Here is a 17,033-nt window from a genome sequence, read left to right on the forward strand (position 1 = left end):
CAAATGCAATCTTTCGCAGCTGGATGCATGTAATGCTATTGTAATAACATGATCCCTAATCTCATTTTCCTATTCTGTCGAAAATGTTGGGTTTCTTCCAAGTTTTGGACCCTCGGTATTTTTAACGTTCATTCTCGTTCGCAGAGTAGCTTCATCAATCCCGAAAGCTCTTGATACTTCTCTTATTTTTCTTCCAGATTTGATGGCATCAGGAGTCTTACAAAGTTCCTCTTGCGTCCATTTTGCTTTCTGGGTTTTTCTTTTGTAATATCTATCCATCTGAGATTAAAAAAAACTCGTTAGTATTGAAAATATAACCTGCAAGGGGGAATACCACACACTTCAACAGCTGCGTGGCATTACCCCACTGTAAGTTCGATGACTAACCTAAGCATAACTCGGCGCCTAATTCAAATAGCGGGACAAATCTACAATTAAATTAAAAGTTTCATCTAGGGTTAGTAGTTGATACGCAAGAATTACATTAAAGCAACTTATAGTAGCACTTACCCTGCAAAATACAGCTGACCAAAATTACATGAGACATGCCGAAAATAAACAATACTTCCATACTTCAACAATGCCACTGGAAAATGGCTGGCATAAGTCGCATAGTAGTTGTTACTCCTGCCGGCAGGGTGTAGCACCAACTGGAAACAGCTTGCGCCATTCCAACTGCGTAAATCAGCCTGCGTGGGATTACCCACATGCGTGTAATTCCCCCACCTTCCCCTATTCACATACAGAGATATGTAAACAGGCTGAATACGGCGCTGCGGTCAGCTACGTCTATATAAGACAACAAGTGTCAGGCTCAGTTGTTAGATCGGTTACTGCTGCTACAATGGAAGCTTATCAAGAGTTATGTGAGTCTGAACGTGGTGTTATAGTCCGGTTCGAGCGATGGGACACAGCATCTCTGAGGTAGCGCTGAAGTGGGGATTTTCCCGTACAACAATTCCAAGAGTGTACCGTGAATATCAGGAATCCGGCAAAACATCAAATCTCCGACTTTGCTGCGGCCGGAAAAAGAAGAATGGGACCAACGACTACTGAAGAGAATCGTTCAACGTGACAGAAGGACAACCCTTTAGCAGATTGATGGAGATTTCAATGCTGGGCGATCAACAAATATCAGCATGCCAACCATTCAACGAAGCATCATCGATATGGGCTTTCGGGGCCAAAGGTCCGCTCATGTGCCCTTGATGACTGCTCGACACAAAGCTTTATGCTTCACCTGGGCCCGTCAACACTGACGTTGCACTGTTGATGCCTGGAAGCATATTGCCTGGTCGGACAAATTGTATCGAGAGGACGGACGTGTACGGGTATGGAAACAATCTTATAAATCCGTGGACCCTGCATGTCAGCAGGAGACTGTTCAAACTGGTGTAGGCTGTGTAATAGTGTGGGGCGTGTGCAGTTGGGGTGATATGAAACTCCTGATACGTGTAGATACGACTCTGTCAGGGGACACGTTTGTAAGCATCCTGTCTGGTCACCTGCAACCACTCATGTCCATTGTGCATTCCGACGGACTTCTAGCAGAACATGCGACACCCCACACATCCAGAATTACTACAGAGTGGCTCCAGGATCACTCTTCTGAGTGTAAACATTTCTTCTGGCCACCAAACTCCCCAGACATGAACATTATAGAGCATATCTGGGTTGCCTTGCAACGTGCCCCCACGTACTCTTACGGATTTATGGACAGCGCTGCAGGATTCATAGTGTCAGTTGCCTCCAACACTACTTCAGACATTAGTCGAGTCCATGCCACGTGGTACTGCAGCACTTCTGAGCCATCGCTGGGGCCCTACGTGATATTTGGCAGGCGTACTAGTTTCTTTGGCTCTTCAGTTTAAAAGGGCGGACGTTCGAGGGACCTGTTCTCCTAGCGGCGGGACAGAGATTTGCGGCGCCGTTCTTGATGCTATTTGACCAAGTCCTATACATTTATGTCGTTGAAGTTCTCTTCATATCTTTTTTCAATTGCCACAGAAACAAGTACATAGTTACTTTAGAAAAAAAACAATGCCGGTGTCGTAATTAGGCAACTATAAACGATAAAAATTACTTGAGAATGTAAGAATTTAGCCATGTTGTCTACTATAACTTGGCGAAAACCGCAACTCGATATATTTACACATTCCAAATACACCGGGTGATCAAAGAGTCAGTATAAATTTGAAAACTTAATAAACAAAGGAATAATGTAGATAGAGAGGTAAAAATTGACACACATGCTTGGAATGACATGGGGTTTTATTAGAACGAAAAAAAAAAACAAAGTATTGCTAGACGCGTGAAAGATCTCTTGCGCACGTCGTTTGCTGATGATCGTGTGCTCAGCCGCCACTTTCGTCATGCTTGGCCTCCCAGGTCCCCAGACTTCAGTCCGTGCGATTATTGGCTTTGGGGTTACCTGAAGTCGCAAGTGTATCGTGATCGACCGACATCTCTAGGGATGCTGAAAGACAACATCCGACGCCAATGCCTCACCATAACTCCGGACATACTTTACACTGCTGTTCACAACATTATTCCTCAATTACAGCTATTGTTGAGGAATGAAGGTGAAGATATTGAGCATTTCCTGTAAAGAACATCATCTTTGCTTTGTCTTACTTTGTTATGCTAATTATTGCTATTCTGATCAGATGAAGCGCCATCTCTAGGACATTTTTTGAAAGTTTGTATTTTTGGTTCTAATAAAACCCCATGTCCTTCCAAGCATGTGTGTCAATTTGTACCTCTCTATCTACATTATTCCGTGATTTATTCAGTTTTCAAATTTATACTGACTCTGATCACCCGGTATATGGGATCCCCTATTTTAGCTGCCTCGCCCTGCATGTCCAGTGTTTTCAGGTACATGAAATACGTACACTTTATTTCCTATTTTATGTGCGTAATTCCCACTTGTGAATCTTTTTGACGGATGAAAACTGTCTGAAAGCATAGAACCTTTTCTTTGGCGAGCAGTGCTCTTACCGACTGAACTACTCAATAGGCCTTCAATGCTTCGGTTCTGCCAGTAACTCTCAACTACCTTCCAACTTTCCCAAAAGCTACCCTCTGTGCCTTGCTGACTAGCACTCCTGGAAGAAAGGAGACTGTGGAGAAATTGCCTAGCCGCAGCCTTGGGGTTGTTTCCAGCATACGTTTCTTTGCTGAGACGTAAGTTCTGTTGCTCCCTTACGTAAAGGCTACACTGCGGAGACGACAAAGTTTCCTTTTATGATATGCGACATTACTATTATCCCGTTGTTTGGATATTTCTTTTTGCATTCTTTGTGTCGATATTAAATGCTGACAGTCTTCGTCAACGAATACACGTTTCAAAGGATTTATGTTTCATGACTTTTAAGAGTGTTTTTGACAAGAGTGATTCCTGTTAAATAACCTGCCACGTCAGTTTACTATTTCGCACTTGTGTACAAACGGTAACGAATTCGATTCACATTGAACCCACCTGATTCTCTTTCACTTCACTGTTCTGGTTACTCATATTAGGAGATTGTTATCGAGTGTGGGATGGTTGTGTCTCCCTTGCCGGATTTCTGTAGAGCAGCCACTTCCCTAATGGCTGCCAGTCGGCAGAAAGTCTCGCGTGTCTCCATGATACACGGTTCGCTCTTCTGCTCTATCTTCAGCTGCGTCCACCCCATTACCTCCATCCGATACTGCGACTGTTTTTCGCCCCACGGGCTCTCCAGGTCACGGAAGAGAACAGGAAGAACATTCTTCGCAGAAAATGTGCAAATTTTAGTGTCAGAGTTGGTTCTGGTTACCGACGGCGAAGTAATCGGAACAATTATTATGGCAAAATTGTTTCTGGTATGTATTAAAAATGAAAGAATGGAAATGATTGGAGAAGGACGGTCATAGCTTCATCGTTAAGCGAGTCAACGTGTGGATTCACGTATTACCAGGAGTGCTGCACCTTTTGAAATGTGTTCGCGTTTGCTGTCGAGTACGCCTAGAAATACAGCGCTCATTTACGGCAGTCTCAGAAGTCGGCTATAACAGAATTCTGGCCAATTCACAATCGTTTCGCAATCACTGGCAAAAATACTGCAACTACACTACTGGCCATTAAAATTGCTACACCAAGAAGAAATGCAGATGATAAACGGGTATTCATTGGACAAATATATTATACTAGAACTGACATGTGATTACATTTTCACGCAATTTGGGCGCATAGATCCTGAGAAATCAGTACCCAGAACAATCACCTCTGGTCGTAATAACGGCCTTGATACGCCTGGGCATTGAGTTAAACAGAGCTTGGATGGCGTGTACAGGTACAGCTGCCCATGCACCTTCAACACGATACCATAGTTCATCAAGAGTAGTGACTGGCGTATTGTGACGAGCCAGTTGCTCGGCCACCATTGACCAGACGTTTTCAATTGGTGGGAGATCTGGAGAATGTGCTGGCCAGGGCAGCAGTCGAACATTTTCTGTATCCAGAAAGGCCCGTACAGGACCTGCAACATGCGGTCGTGGATTATCCTGCTGAAATGTAGGGTTTCGCAGGGATCGAATGAAGGGTAGAGCCACGGGTCGTAACACATATGAAATGTAACGTCCACTGTTCAAAGTGCCGTCAATGCGAACAAGAGGTGACCGAGACGTGTAATCAATGGCACCTCATACCACCACGCCGGGTGATACGCCAGTATGGCGATGACGATTACACGCTTCCAATGTGTGTTCACCGCGATGTAGCCAAACACGGATGCGACCATCATAATGCTGTAAACAGAACCTGGATTCATCCGAAGAAATGACGTTTTACCATTCGTGCACCCAGGTTCGTCGTTGAGTACACCATCGCAGTCGCTCCTGTCTGTGATGCAGTGTCAAGGGTAACCGCAGGCACGGTCTCCGAGCTGATAGTCCATGCTGCTGCAAACGTCGTCGAACTGTTCGTACAGAAGGTTGTTGTCTTGCAAACGTCCCATCTGTTGACTCAGGGATCGAGACGTGGCTGCACGATCCATTACGGGCATGCGTATAAGATGCCTGTCGTCTCGACTGTTAGTGATACGAGGCCGTTGTGATCCAGCACGGCGTTCCGTGTCACCCTCCTGAACCCACCGATTCCATATTCTGCTAACAGTCATTGGATCTCAACCAACGCGAGCAGCAATGTCGCTATATGATAACCGGAATCGCGATAGCCTACAATCCGACCTTTATCAAAGTCGGAAACGTGATGGTACGCATTTCTCCTTACACGAGGCATCACAACAACGTTTCACCAGGCAACGCCGATCAACTGCTGTTTGTGTATGAGAAATCGGTTGGTAACTTTCCTCATGTCAGCACGTTGTAGGAGTCGCCACCAGCGCCAACCTTGTGTGAATGCTCTGAAAAGCTAATCATTTGCATATCACAGCATCTTCTTCCTGTCGGTTAAATTTCGCGTCTGTAGCACGTCATCTTCGTGGTGTAGCAATTTTAATGGCCAGTAAAGTATTATCAGTTATCAGACAGGAGAACTGGAAACAAATCGTGGTATTTATCATGTCCTTGTTAAAAACTATATACAAAAATAGTGTCATAAAGTAACTAACAAGATCGAACAACTCTTTCTTTCCTCTTTTCCTTTGCGTGTGTGTGTGTTTTCTTCTGTGTATCCAGGGTTGTCTGATAGTGTCACTAAGCTTGTTGTAACAGGCGACTCATAATATAAAGGTGAAGCAAAATTGGCAACGGTAGCAACATATTGTGTAATGACAGTGTCTCTCACAAGCGAAAACCGCCATAACTTCTCTGGGTGGTACGCAATCAGTTCCGAAGCTGCAGGAGTACTCAAGCGAGATGAGAAATCATCGCCAACGTTGATTGCAACGTGTAATTTGTAGGAAACTAGATGTATTCTCCTATGAAGTTTATTAAACTATTGTTCTTCATAAATAAGTTATTTATCGGTAAGGCTTTAGCTCAGCGGGATAAGCAAGGGAGAAGGGACCAGCCCTGTTTGTCTTGGTGAACCTGTCAGTCGCTCGAAACAGCTTCGAGAAACGTAGAGGTTAAACTGGACAGCTTCACTGAGATATATATCCGGTATCGGCTTAATAGGATTCGGAACTATGTCGTGGTTCTCCACATTTACAGCCGCCTACGCAACTGAGAGATACTGTCTATTAATATTCTGCCAGAAACCTGTTGTTACGCAGTGCCTTACGTTACTATAGACTTCCATAACAGCTACACTGAGATTCGAAGAGGCGAAACGTCCTCTCAGACTGCATCACAGAGTCCATGAAAATATTGCAGAAGCATTTTGTGGACTTCTCAAGTTATTGACAGATGAAAATTCGTAATACTAGTGCTTCAGTCAAGCTACAGTTTCAGTCAAAGAAAATTTAGAGAACCGGCATTTGAGGCCAGTAGCACAACGATTCCACTGCCGCCAACGAACATTTCGCGTAAGGACCATTCGAGAGGAAATGACTTGTAATGGTACAAGAAACTCTGCGCCATGCACCGTTCGGCGGTTTGCGGAGTATGTATGTAGATGTTTGTGTAAAAAATACTTCTTCTAGATCTCTTTGAGGACGTAGAAAGGCCGTTGGTAGGGCAGAACGGTATTAGCAGAAATTCAAGCACCATAGCACACGTGTTCTGCCGATCGAACGATGTGGCATAGTTGTTAAAACAGTGGAGTTCCATTCGGCAGACCTAGCTTCAGTTCTCCCACTGGCCATCAGGAATTTTCTTTCCCTTGGTTTGGCTAAACTGCCTAAGGGATGTTTAAATATGGATCTTCTGAGATCACACGACCGAAAGCCTTCCCCACCCAATACTGGTTTGGGCTCTGTCTCTTACGACTACGGTTTCCTTTTCATCTCATGTTCTCCGTTGCGAGTCGAAGATGGGTAATGGCGGGGTCCTTCTTAGTGCAATCAATGGCGCTTAATGTGTCAAAATTTATTAATTTCGAACTGAAACATCTTGGCTCATTATTTGTAATCTTTAACCCAACGATTACCGCTCTGGTTACCATTGTCACGCGTTCTGGAACAACGGTTTTAAAACCCCGTTTGGCCACCTCGACTCAGATTAACTGTGGTTCACCAAAGATGTCGCAGGCGAGTGATGGGTGTTTTATGTGAACAGTGGCGAGGCCGATTGCTCCGCCCCTTTCTCTGAACCCAAGCAGACGCTCGTTTCTTAAGATTCGTACCGGCTGGTTATAACTAAAGTGCAGCTACTTACGGAGGTCCATTGTAGGCTGTGATTATCGCATGGGAGGCGAAACTTAATAAATATTCTAATGCGTTAATGCACAACCGATTTACACTGGAAATAAATTAGTTCCAATTTTTGACGCCAGGTGAAATCTGGTGCTGGGAATGCAAGAAAGATGTATAGTAATGTTTCCATACACGTTGTATTAGGAACACACGTGTGCAGAAAAGAAAACAAGTGAGATAGGCATAATGTTGATTCTATTATTAACCGCCGCTTACACAATTCGTTCAATATGAGCGCCAGAGACGTCGACAAGCCGCTATACAGCGCCAGGTTTGCATCTGGTGACCAGAATTGGAACAAATTTTTTTTCCAGCGTAATTCGATTCTGCATTAACGCATTATCATGTCTTGCATGTTTCACTGACGTACGGTAATTACAGCCCATATGAACCTCCGTGAGTAGCTGCACTTTAATTATACGGTATGTGATCAAAAATATCAAGACACCCCCGAAAACATACATTTTTCATATTAGTTGCATTACTGCCAGGTACTCAATATCAGCGACCTCAGTAGTCATTAGACATCGTGAGAGAGCAGAATGGGGTGCTCTGCAGAACTCACGGACCTCGAACGTGGTCCACTGTTTGCGATGTGATAGTGAAGTGGAAACGTGATGGGACACGTGCAGCACGAAAGCGTACAGGCCGACCTCGTCTGTTGACTGACAGAGACCGCCGACGGTTGAAGAGAGTCCAGACCATCACACAGTAATTCCAAATTGCATCAGGATCCACTGCAAGTACTATGACAGTTAGGCGGGGGGTGAGAAAACGGATTTCATGATCGAGCGGCTGCTCGTAAGCCACACATCACGCCGGTAAATGCCAACCGACGCCTCGCCTGGTTTAAGGAGCGTAAACATTGGATGATTGAACAATGGAAAAACGTTGTATGGAGTGACGAATCACGGTACACAATGTGGCGATCCGATGGCAGAGTGTGGGTATGGCGAATGTCTGGCGAACGTCATCTGCCAGCGTGCGTATTGCCAACAGTAAAATTCGGAGGCGGTGGTGTTATGGTGTGCTCGTGTTTTTCACGGAGGGGGCTTGCACTCCTTGTTGTTTTTTGTGGCACTATCACAGCACAGGCCTACATTGATGTTTTAAGCACCTTTTTGCTTCCCACTGTTGAAGAGAAATTCGGGGATGGTGATTGCATCTTTCAACACGATCGAGCACCTGTTCATAATGGACGGCCTGTGGCGCAATGGTTACACGACAATAACATCTCTGTAATGGACTGGCCTGCACAGAGTCCTGACCTGAATCATATAGCACACCTTTGGGATGTTTTGGAACGCCGACTTTGTGTCAGACCTCACCGACCGACATCGATGCCTCTCCTCGGTGCAGCACTCCGTGAAGAATGGGCTGCCATTCCCCAAGAAACCATCGAGCACCTGACTGAACGTAAGCCTGCGAGATTGGAAGCTATCATCAAGGCTAATGGTGGGCCAACGCCCTATTGAATTCCAGCATTACCTACGAAGGGCGCTTCGAACTTGTAACTCATTTTCAGTCAGATGTCCGGATAATTTTGATCACATAGTGTAACTACCCGGTACGTGGTCATGATAGAGAGATCTACCGTTTCTCCCTCTCCTTCCGGTAAGTTGAAATTCTTTTTTTAATCAGTCTTCTGACTGGTTCGTTTGACGCTTCCCGCCAGAACTTCCTCTCCTGTGCCAGCCTCTTAACTTCACAAGTGGAACGGTCCATAGGTCGTTGTCTGCCACAGACGAAACTTCACATGGTTAAAATAAAGGAACACGCATCTTGGCTTAGCTGCCATCTCTCAATAGTTTCCGAGAATACGATTGCTCAAGTTTCAGTGCCACTTCACCAGTACGGTCGTGCAGTGTAGGGATAAGTGAATTGCTAACGTAGTGGTTAAGGGTACAGTTTCAAATTATTGCGTCCCCTGTTCGAACGCAGACTTACGTTTGCTTTCTTTGTCTTCTGTTATTGAGGAAGTACGTGGCATTACTAGTTTTTGTGACATCGTGAAATATAGTGGAACAAAGGCACGAAAACAAGCATTTCTAATATTATTAAAAATAGATTTTGTCATCCAAACTCTTCTACAATCTTATATCATTAACAGTAACTGAAAATAAAGAACATCTAACTTCTAGTATTTCATTTTTTCCTTTTGATTTGTACTTTTATAATTCAAGGGACTCAGTGAATTTCCCATGGCGATATCTATCACAAAAACACTCAAAAGTATGAAAATTCGGAGCATCACGAGCAACGTGCGAAGGCAACATATGCTGCAGTTACATTTTTTATTGTATCATTAGGAAAAGCAACCTAGTTAACTTTGCTAGATAGCTCGCGATCAGGGAATAACGTCGCAGCAGACTACTATACAAATGGAAGGATTTTCTCGAAAGCTGGAGCCTGCAGCTGATGATGGGTCAAGGCGTGTGTTTTAATTACATCGCTTGCACTTGTGATTTCCCTTCGATGTGCGACGAGTATAGGGCACTTCAGTAATCAGCCACTGTATTTTTCATCTATGGGTAAAATTACGTGTCGCAGTGTTGACAGAATCGGGTACACTTTAGCAGAATTTGCTTTAATGAACAGGTCAGTGTTCCTATTCCATTAACAAACAACCCACCATATAAGGAAACTGAAGAGTTAGAACTTAGATATTTTTCATTTTGAATTGCTGTCAATAGTATAAGGTTAACTAACGTCTGTGAAACCTCTGTTTTTCATAAGATCAGAAATACTTATTTCTTTTCTCAATAATTCTATTGAATTTCACGACGTCGTAGTTAGTATTGATGTCACATACTTCCCCAACAGAAGATAAAATAGACACAGAACCAGAAAGAGAGAGAGAAGAAAAAGAACGTAACGTTGGATTCGAACACTGGGCGTTAATATTTGAAGTTGTACACTTATCCTTGCACTGCGCGAGAAAAGTAGTAAAATGACACTGAAACTTTAACTTTTATTTTCGCGGAAACTGCTGAGTATTGGCACCTAAGACAAAACAGATGTGGTATTATTTTCTTCCTTCTTCCGAATTAGTCGCGCGGGGTTACCGCGCGGTCTTGGGCGCATTGCCAAGGCTCGTGCGGCTCTCTCTATCGGAGGTTCGAGTCCTCCCTCGGGCATTGGTGTGTGTTGTCCTTAGCGTAAGTTAGTTTAGGTTCGATTAAGTAGTGTGTAAGCCAAGGGACCGATGATCCCAGCAGTTTGTTCCCACAGGAACTTACCACCTCTTCCGAACTACTGAGTTCCGTCTGTCAGAGAGAGGGGTATGGAGAGTTCCCCTTGTCACAAGAGCTTTTGAACCAAATGCCCTCGATTATTTGTTGGATATATTCCAACCTCTTCATTCCGTTAGACCACTGGTCTCCAAACTTCCTAAGATCATTATCCCTGGGTGTAATCAGATATCAGGTAGTACCTGGGGGGCGGGAGGGGGGGGGGGGCGGAAGGGGGGGCCGAGAACGGTCTACCGCCGTTCAGCACTGACATATCAAACTCCGAAAATTAAACTCTGAAAACTGGCTTGAGCAGCTAGCTCGGCAGCCCACACGCAATGGAAATACACTGAAGAACCAAAGAAACTGGTACATCTGCCTAATATCGTGTGGGGCCCCCGTGAGCATGCAGAAGTACCGCAACACTACGTGGCATGGACTTGACTAATATCTGAAGTAGTTCTGGAGGGAACTGATAACATTAATCGTGCATGGCTGTCCATAAAACCAGTATAGTACGAAGGGATGGAGATATCTTCTGAACAGCACGTTGCAAGGCATCCCAGATATGCTCAATAATGTTCTTGTCTAGAGAGTTTGGTGGCCAGTGGAAGTGGTTAAACTCCAAAGAGTGTTCCTGGAGCCACTCTGTAGCAATTCTGCACCTGCGGGGTGTCGCTTTGGCCTGCAGGAACTGCCAAGTTCGTCGGAGTGTAGAATGGACATGAACAAATGCAGCTACATACGTGGCCACTCTACTTACATACGTGGCCACTCTACTTAACTGCGCTCTTCACACTACATTTCTCGGGTCAATGGTTGTCCAGCTGGTTACATTAACGGCCAACGAGTTTGAAATCGTAGAACTTTAAACCGGCAACTATCCCCCAGAATCCTTGTATTGAAGACTTGGAATATCTCTGGTTTAACCAACGAAATAAAATTAGAATACAAATACATGCAAACACTAGAGTCCAGTGCTGGTCGAAAAACGTCGCCAGTAATATTATTAAAATAATTACAAAAACTTGCTTTATGACCTTTTTAATGAACAAGTCGTATATCTTAGTAGATATTTTAACAAATATTGGCGTCAACATTCACTATACAGGGCGGTCATAAAAAGTCTGAAAAAGTTGCAAAGGTGTTGTAGGGCAGGTTGCTCTGCGAAATAATTGCTAAACAAAGAATTCGATACGTTGCGTCGTTTCCGAGTTAATTAGCATTGAAGTTACCCAATCTGGCCGCCGCGCGCCACTTCAAACCGCCCACCAGAGATGGTGTCGCCAAAGGTGTGCTTAGTTTGGTTTCCTAACACCGAATAAAAGAGCAATAAAAAATGTGGACATGGGTTACTAAACCCACTAAACGTTTCCAGTCATGTGAAGGTGTTGACTCATTGGTCTTCTCCCAAAGTTCGGCAGACATTTTGGCTTTAGAGAGAGAAAAATTCTTTGGTCGATACTGTTTAGTGGGAATATTTAAAGACTTTGCCGTGGCTACTTATTCACGGCCGGCCGCTGTGGCGCTTCAGTCTGGAACCGCGCGACCGCTACGGTCGCAGGTTCGAATCCTGCCTCGGGCATGGACGTGTGTGATGTCCTTATGTTAGTTAGGTTTAAGTAGTTCTAAGTTCTAGGGGACTGCTGACTTCAGATGTTAAGTCCCATAGTGCTCAGAGCCATTTGAACTTATTCACGAATTTCAATATGCGAGACAGCACTCTTCAGGACTACAGTTACATATTTTCTCGAAGAATGCTTTCACAGATTTCAGTGTTCATTACGTCATTAAATTAGAACATTTATCCAAGAAATTGCGATGGCAACATCCCAAACATGACATCCGTCACCGTATTTTATGTCATCAAAGTGTGTCTGGGCAACACCAACTAAAAGCAAGGCCTGGGTGCTTGTTCGTGACGTCACGTCAGCTAGGCTGTTGCAGGCAGAAACGCCTGGGCGTGCTTATCACTATAAATCTCTTATTTTTGGACAAAATGTTTGGTATTGTTTTGGATTCCGCAGTTTTATTTAGATGAAAGATTTTCTTACTATCGTAAAGCTACAAATGAAGATCATAGTTCTGTATTACTGAATCCTGTCGAAACAAACTTGGATCAATATGAGAAGATGCTTTGCCCCGTTGCAAGCTTCGGAAATTTTACATTAAAGTAACTATATTTACTTGATCCATTTTGTTATCGAAACTTACCCCAACCCCCTTACAATGAACTCGTTTCTTTTATTTATTTATTTATTTTCGTTTGACATCGTCACTGGAAATGTGAACTAATTTACATGTGTAAATGTCCAACCTTTGCCAGTCATTAGATTGCAGTCGTTTTCAACGAAAGGAATTCTAAACAGGAAACAAAATAGCTTCATACATCGAAAATACTGCTGAGCTTAAACTTTTTTAAACATGCACATAAGGAAAGATATATATTCCCCTCTTGCAACTGAAAGGAGTAACTTTATAAGATAAAAAAATTTTATTTGATAAAACAAGTATCTCTCTTTTGCCTCTTCGTCTGTCCCCTACCCCCTGCCCCAACGTGTACAATCACAAGATATTTCATTAACATTCAGTCCTCCTCACCCCATAGTCAACCAAGATACCTAAAGAAGAACACAAATATGTTCACAGTTTCCTGTAAAAGCAACCCAGTACAAACGTAACTTCCTCAGATTTACAAATAAGGTAAAGAAGTACGAATTCTGTTGCTGCTGGACCATGAAGTTGTTTTTGTATGTCAATCCTTAAAACAGATGGAAATTTAAGTTCAGGAGTACACTATTTGTTAAGAAGTGTAATGAATTGCACAATTAATTGATTGCAGAAATCTCTCAGAACTATGTGTGTTGGTCAACTACCGCCAATGGTTTCACATTTTCCTCTGTCAGAGAGGGAGACACCACCATTATGAGTATGCCTGCAACAGACCTGGCGTTCGCCGTGCCTAGCTGACGTGACGTCATGAACAAGCGCCGAGGCCTTCCTTTGAGTCGGTGTTGGTCTGGGGCACCTCTGTCGGTTTGGTGGCGTTCCCACATAGAGGAAAAGCTGTTGAACTAGGATTCTTCAGCACATAGCACCTACGTCACAATTAGTTATTTCTCTTTGCGGATGTTAGCAAACACTAATCGTTAGCGAATTTTTATTTACACTCTTGCGGTTTCCTCTTAGCAGTGCGACCATGGAACTTTGCATAATGGAAACAGCTTTTAATATTCTATGTTGACAGTACAGTTTTCTTGAGAACAAACTATTTTAAAGGGTGATGCGGTCAGAGGGGGACAATTTGCAACTTTTCTATAGATTCGACTGTTTACATTTACAGCAAGCCTTCGTGTTTCTCAACCGTTCTCCCTAAATCGTTCGATTTTTAGTACAATTCGGTACACATTTGTGATAATCAGTTCTCTTGCAACGTTATCCATCGGACACCTTGTTTCAACGTTCTAAACATCTGATTTCGTTAGTCCTCAGTAGAATACACAAATTTAGACTGGCAAAGATACAACGGAGGCGGCTAATAATACTGGAAGATTCGAGTTCAAGCAGTTTATAGCATTTCTGCATTTAGGAAAATATTTTCATGATCTTGATTAGAAATAGTTTGTCATATTCTGTAATTGTGAGGGATAAAATACAGGAAACGAAAAATTATCTACAACTGCAGTTACAAGAGACAAAGGACGTGAAAGGACGTGAAAGGGAGGAGAAGTTCAGAAAAAAGCGCGACAGGGTTCTCTCCATCCTTACGTTACTCCGTCTGTACGTGGAGCAAACAGTAAAAGAAACCAAGGAAAAGTCTGGTAAAGAAATAAAGGTGACGAAGAAGAAATAAAACGTTTAAGATTTGTCTATAATACTTCAATGCTAGAGAGATGGTAAAGGAGTTGGAAGAGCAATTGGACGGAATAGATATTGCCTTAAAGAGGGTATAACATCATCACCAACGAACGTAAAACAAGACTGTTTGAAATTTCTCATAATTAAAGATAGAAAGGAGCGATATGTATTTGCTCTGAAAAAACTTTTAATAGACAGGATGGCATTCAGTACTATTTGTTCCTGATGATTGGTTTCAACAGTTAAGACCGTCATCTTCTGATCTTCAAAAACTTTTTGTTGTATGTCCTGTACGGCATGTGTGATGCAATCGTAATGGAACAGGGAATACAACAACAAGGTTTTTTGAAGATCAGAAGATGACGGTCTTAACTGTTGAAACAGCTTGTCAGGAATATAGAGTATTCAGTGCTATCTTGGCTAATAAAAGTTTCCTTACAACAAGATTAATGGCTCTAGTGGAATTAAACCGGTTTACTCTCGGAGGATTAGTTCAGGAAATAGTTGACGAATTTTGCTGTTTGGGTAGCAAAACAGCTGACTACGGCAGAAGTGGATGGAGATACAAAATGTAGACTGGCATTAAGTACGTGAAGTCTGAAACCGGCGTGATGAACAGTAAGGACGAGTAGAGAGTAGAAGTGTTTGAAATGTGGTGTTAGAGAACAGTGCTGAAGATTAGATGATTAGATCGGATAACATATTAAGAAGCACTGATTCTAGTCTGGGAATATATCTTTATGACACAACTTCATCAAAACAGACATGGATGATAGCACACACCCTGAGGCATCAAAAAATAGTTAATTTGGTATTTGAGGGAAGTAGGGTAGGAGGGTGGACGAGACCAAGTATCGACTATAGCAACCAGGTCCACGTGGGTGTAAGCTGCAGTAGTTACGAAGAGATGGATAGACTTACTCAGGATAGATTAAGTTCGTGAGATGCATAAAACCAATTTTCGGACTGAAGACTGCAAAAATAACAAGAATTCAAGCGATTGTGACTATGTTATTTTGATCCATTTAATACTTACTATATACGCTCTATTCGCTTCGCCAACGTTTACTAATTAGGAATAGCAGTCAAAAAGCACTGGGGACCTCCCAAAGTCCATCTTATAATAATTAATCACTGCACTACATAAAATACTCAGAACTAGGCCACAGCGGCAGCCTTTTTAGCAGCTGCCCTATGTTTTTGAACGCCACTGTATACGACGCAGAGAGAAATAGTGAAGCGCGTGGCGTAGGGTGGGCGCCTTACCTCTGCGTGAGTGTGGTTGGCGGCGTAGCGATGTGTACGGACCGCGGAGAGCACGGCGTCTGGAGCTGGACGGCGCTGCGACGCGTGTATAAGAGGTCATGGCTGGGGAGGGGGGAGGGAGGGAGGAACCGCGGACCTAGCCCGCTCCCCTCACTAGCAGGACGCGCTCATGCGGAAATTATTATCGCCAATTTGAAGACTCAAGTATTCGGGGCGTTAAGGGACGTATGCGACTTTCTACGGTGGAAACATTTCGTCGACGTACGAGATTCGGTTGAAATCTCGAACCCAGAAGCTCATCTTTGGCGGGAAATGATCGTAATGTCTGAGCTGTCCGTCCTTACAGCTTTCCTTCCACCAGTAGGTTGGGTAGCTCCGTCTGTACAAGTGTATGTAACAGACCAGCATTGGGAGCTTCATGTAAGATTTCAAAAGCAACATACAAAAATTTTCCAAAAAAATTTACGTATGATTCTTTCTACTTCTTCAAATGATAAAATAACGAACTACGAGGACGCAGTTTAGCAAACATCAAGAAGGAAGAAGTTACTATCTACGTTTATTTATCCGGTGTTTTTCTTTTAAAGGGGAAGAAGAAGAGCTTTATTATCATCATCAATGAATCTAATCTACAAGATATAAATTTCAAACTTTTCCTTAATATTACCGTACCCTAATATGAGATGAAAAGAAATACAATCCACAAGAAGTAAGTTTTAAATCCTCTATTAATGTTACCTCACCTTGCAAATGTGTTATCATTCGCCGGCCGGAGCAGCCGAGCGGTTCTAGGCGCTACAGTCTGGAACCGCGCGAACACTACGGTCGCAGGTTCGAATCCTGCCTCGGGCATGGATGTGTGTGATGTCCATAGGTTAGTTAGGTTTAAGTAGTTCTAAGTTCTAGGGGACTGATGACATCAGAAGTTAAGTCCCATAGTGCTCAGAGCCATTTGAACCATTTTTGTGTTATGATTCATTTATCCACAAGGCAAGTTCAGTACCAAAAAGTATTGTTTTTTGTTTCTTTCTTTACTGTTTTATTAATTACAGATGTTTGTCGCTTTTGTGATTGCAATAGCATATCTTTCTGTTCAAATATATTCCTGGAATTGAACTTAGCTGTCCGCTGGTGGCCGAGCGGTCCTAGGCGCTTCAGTCTGGAACCGCACGAACGCTACGGTCGCAGGTTCGAATCCTGCCTCGGGCATGGATGTGTGTGATGTCCTTAGGTTAGTTAGGTTTAGGTAGTTCTAAGTTATAGGGGACTGATGACCTCAGATGTTAAGTCTCATAGTGCTTAGAGCCATTTGAACCATTTGAACTTAGCTGTAATGGGTGTAGATGTACTACCTGAAGTGGCAAATGAAAATTGGTGCCGGACCAGGACTCGACATCGT

The 17,033-nt window shown here is 43.3% G+C and overlaps 1 protein-coding gene across 2 annotated transcripts in view; it reads right to left on the reverse strand.

Moving 5' to 3' along the window:
- LOC126481677 (juvenile hormone esterase-like) overlaps positions 1 to 15,706 on the reverse strand; it is a 499,150-nt gene extending 483,444 nt beyond the window's left edge. For both annotated transcript variants that reach the window (XM_050105611.1, XM_050105610.1), the window contains exon 1: positions 15,635 to 15,706. The gene's annotated coding sequence lies outside the window, so the exon portion shown is untranslated. The remainder of the gene's footprint in view (positions 1 to 15,634) is intronic.
- Positions 15,707 to 17,033: the final 1,327 nt, after the last annotated feature.

Source organism: Schistocerca serialis, chromosome 5 (genome assembly GCF_023864345.2).
Source record: "Schistocerca serialis cubense isolate TAMUIC-IGC-003099 chromosome 5, iqSchSeri2.2, whole genome shotgun sequence".
NCBI classification, from domain to species: domain Eukaryota; kingdom Metazoa; phylum Arthropoda; class Insecta; order Orthoptera; family Acrididae; genus Schistocerca; species Schistocerca serialis.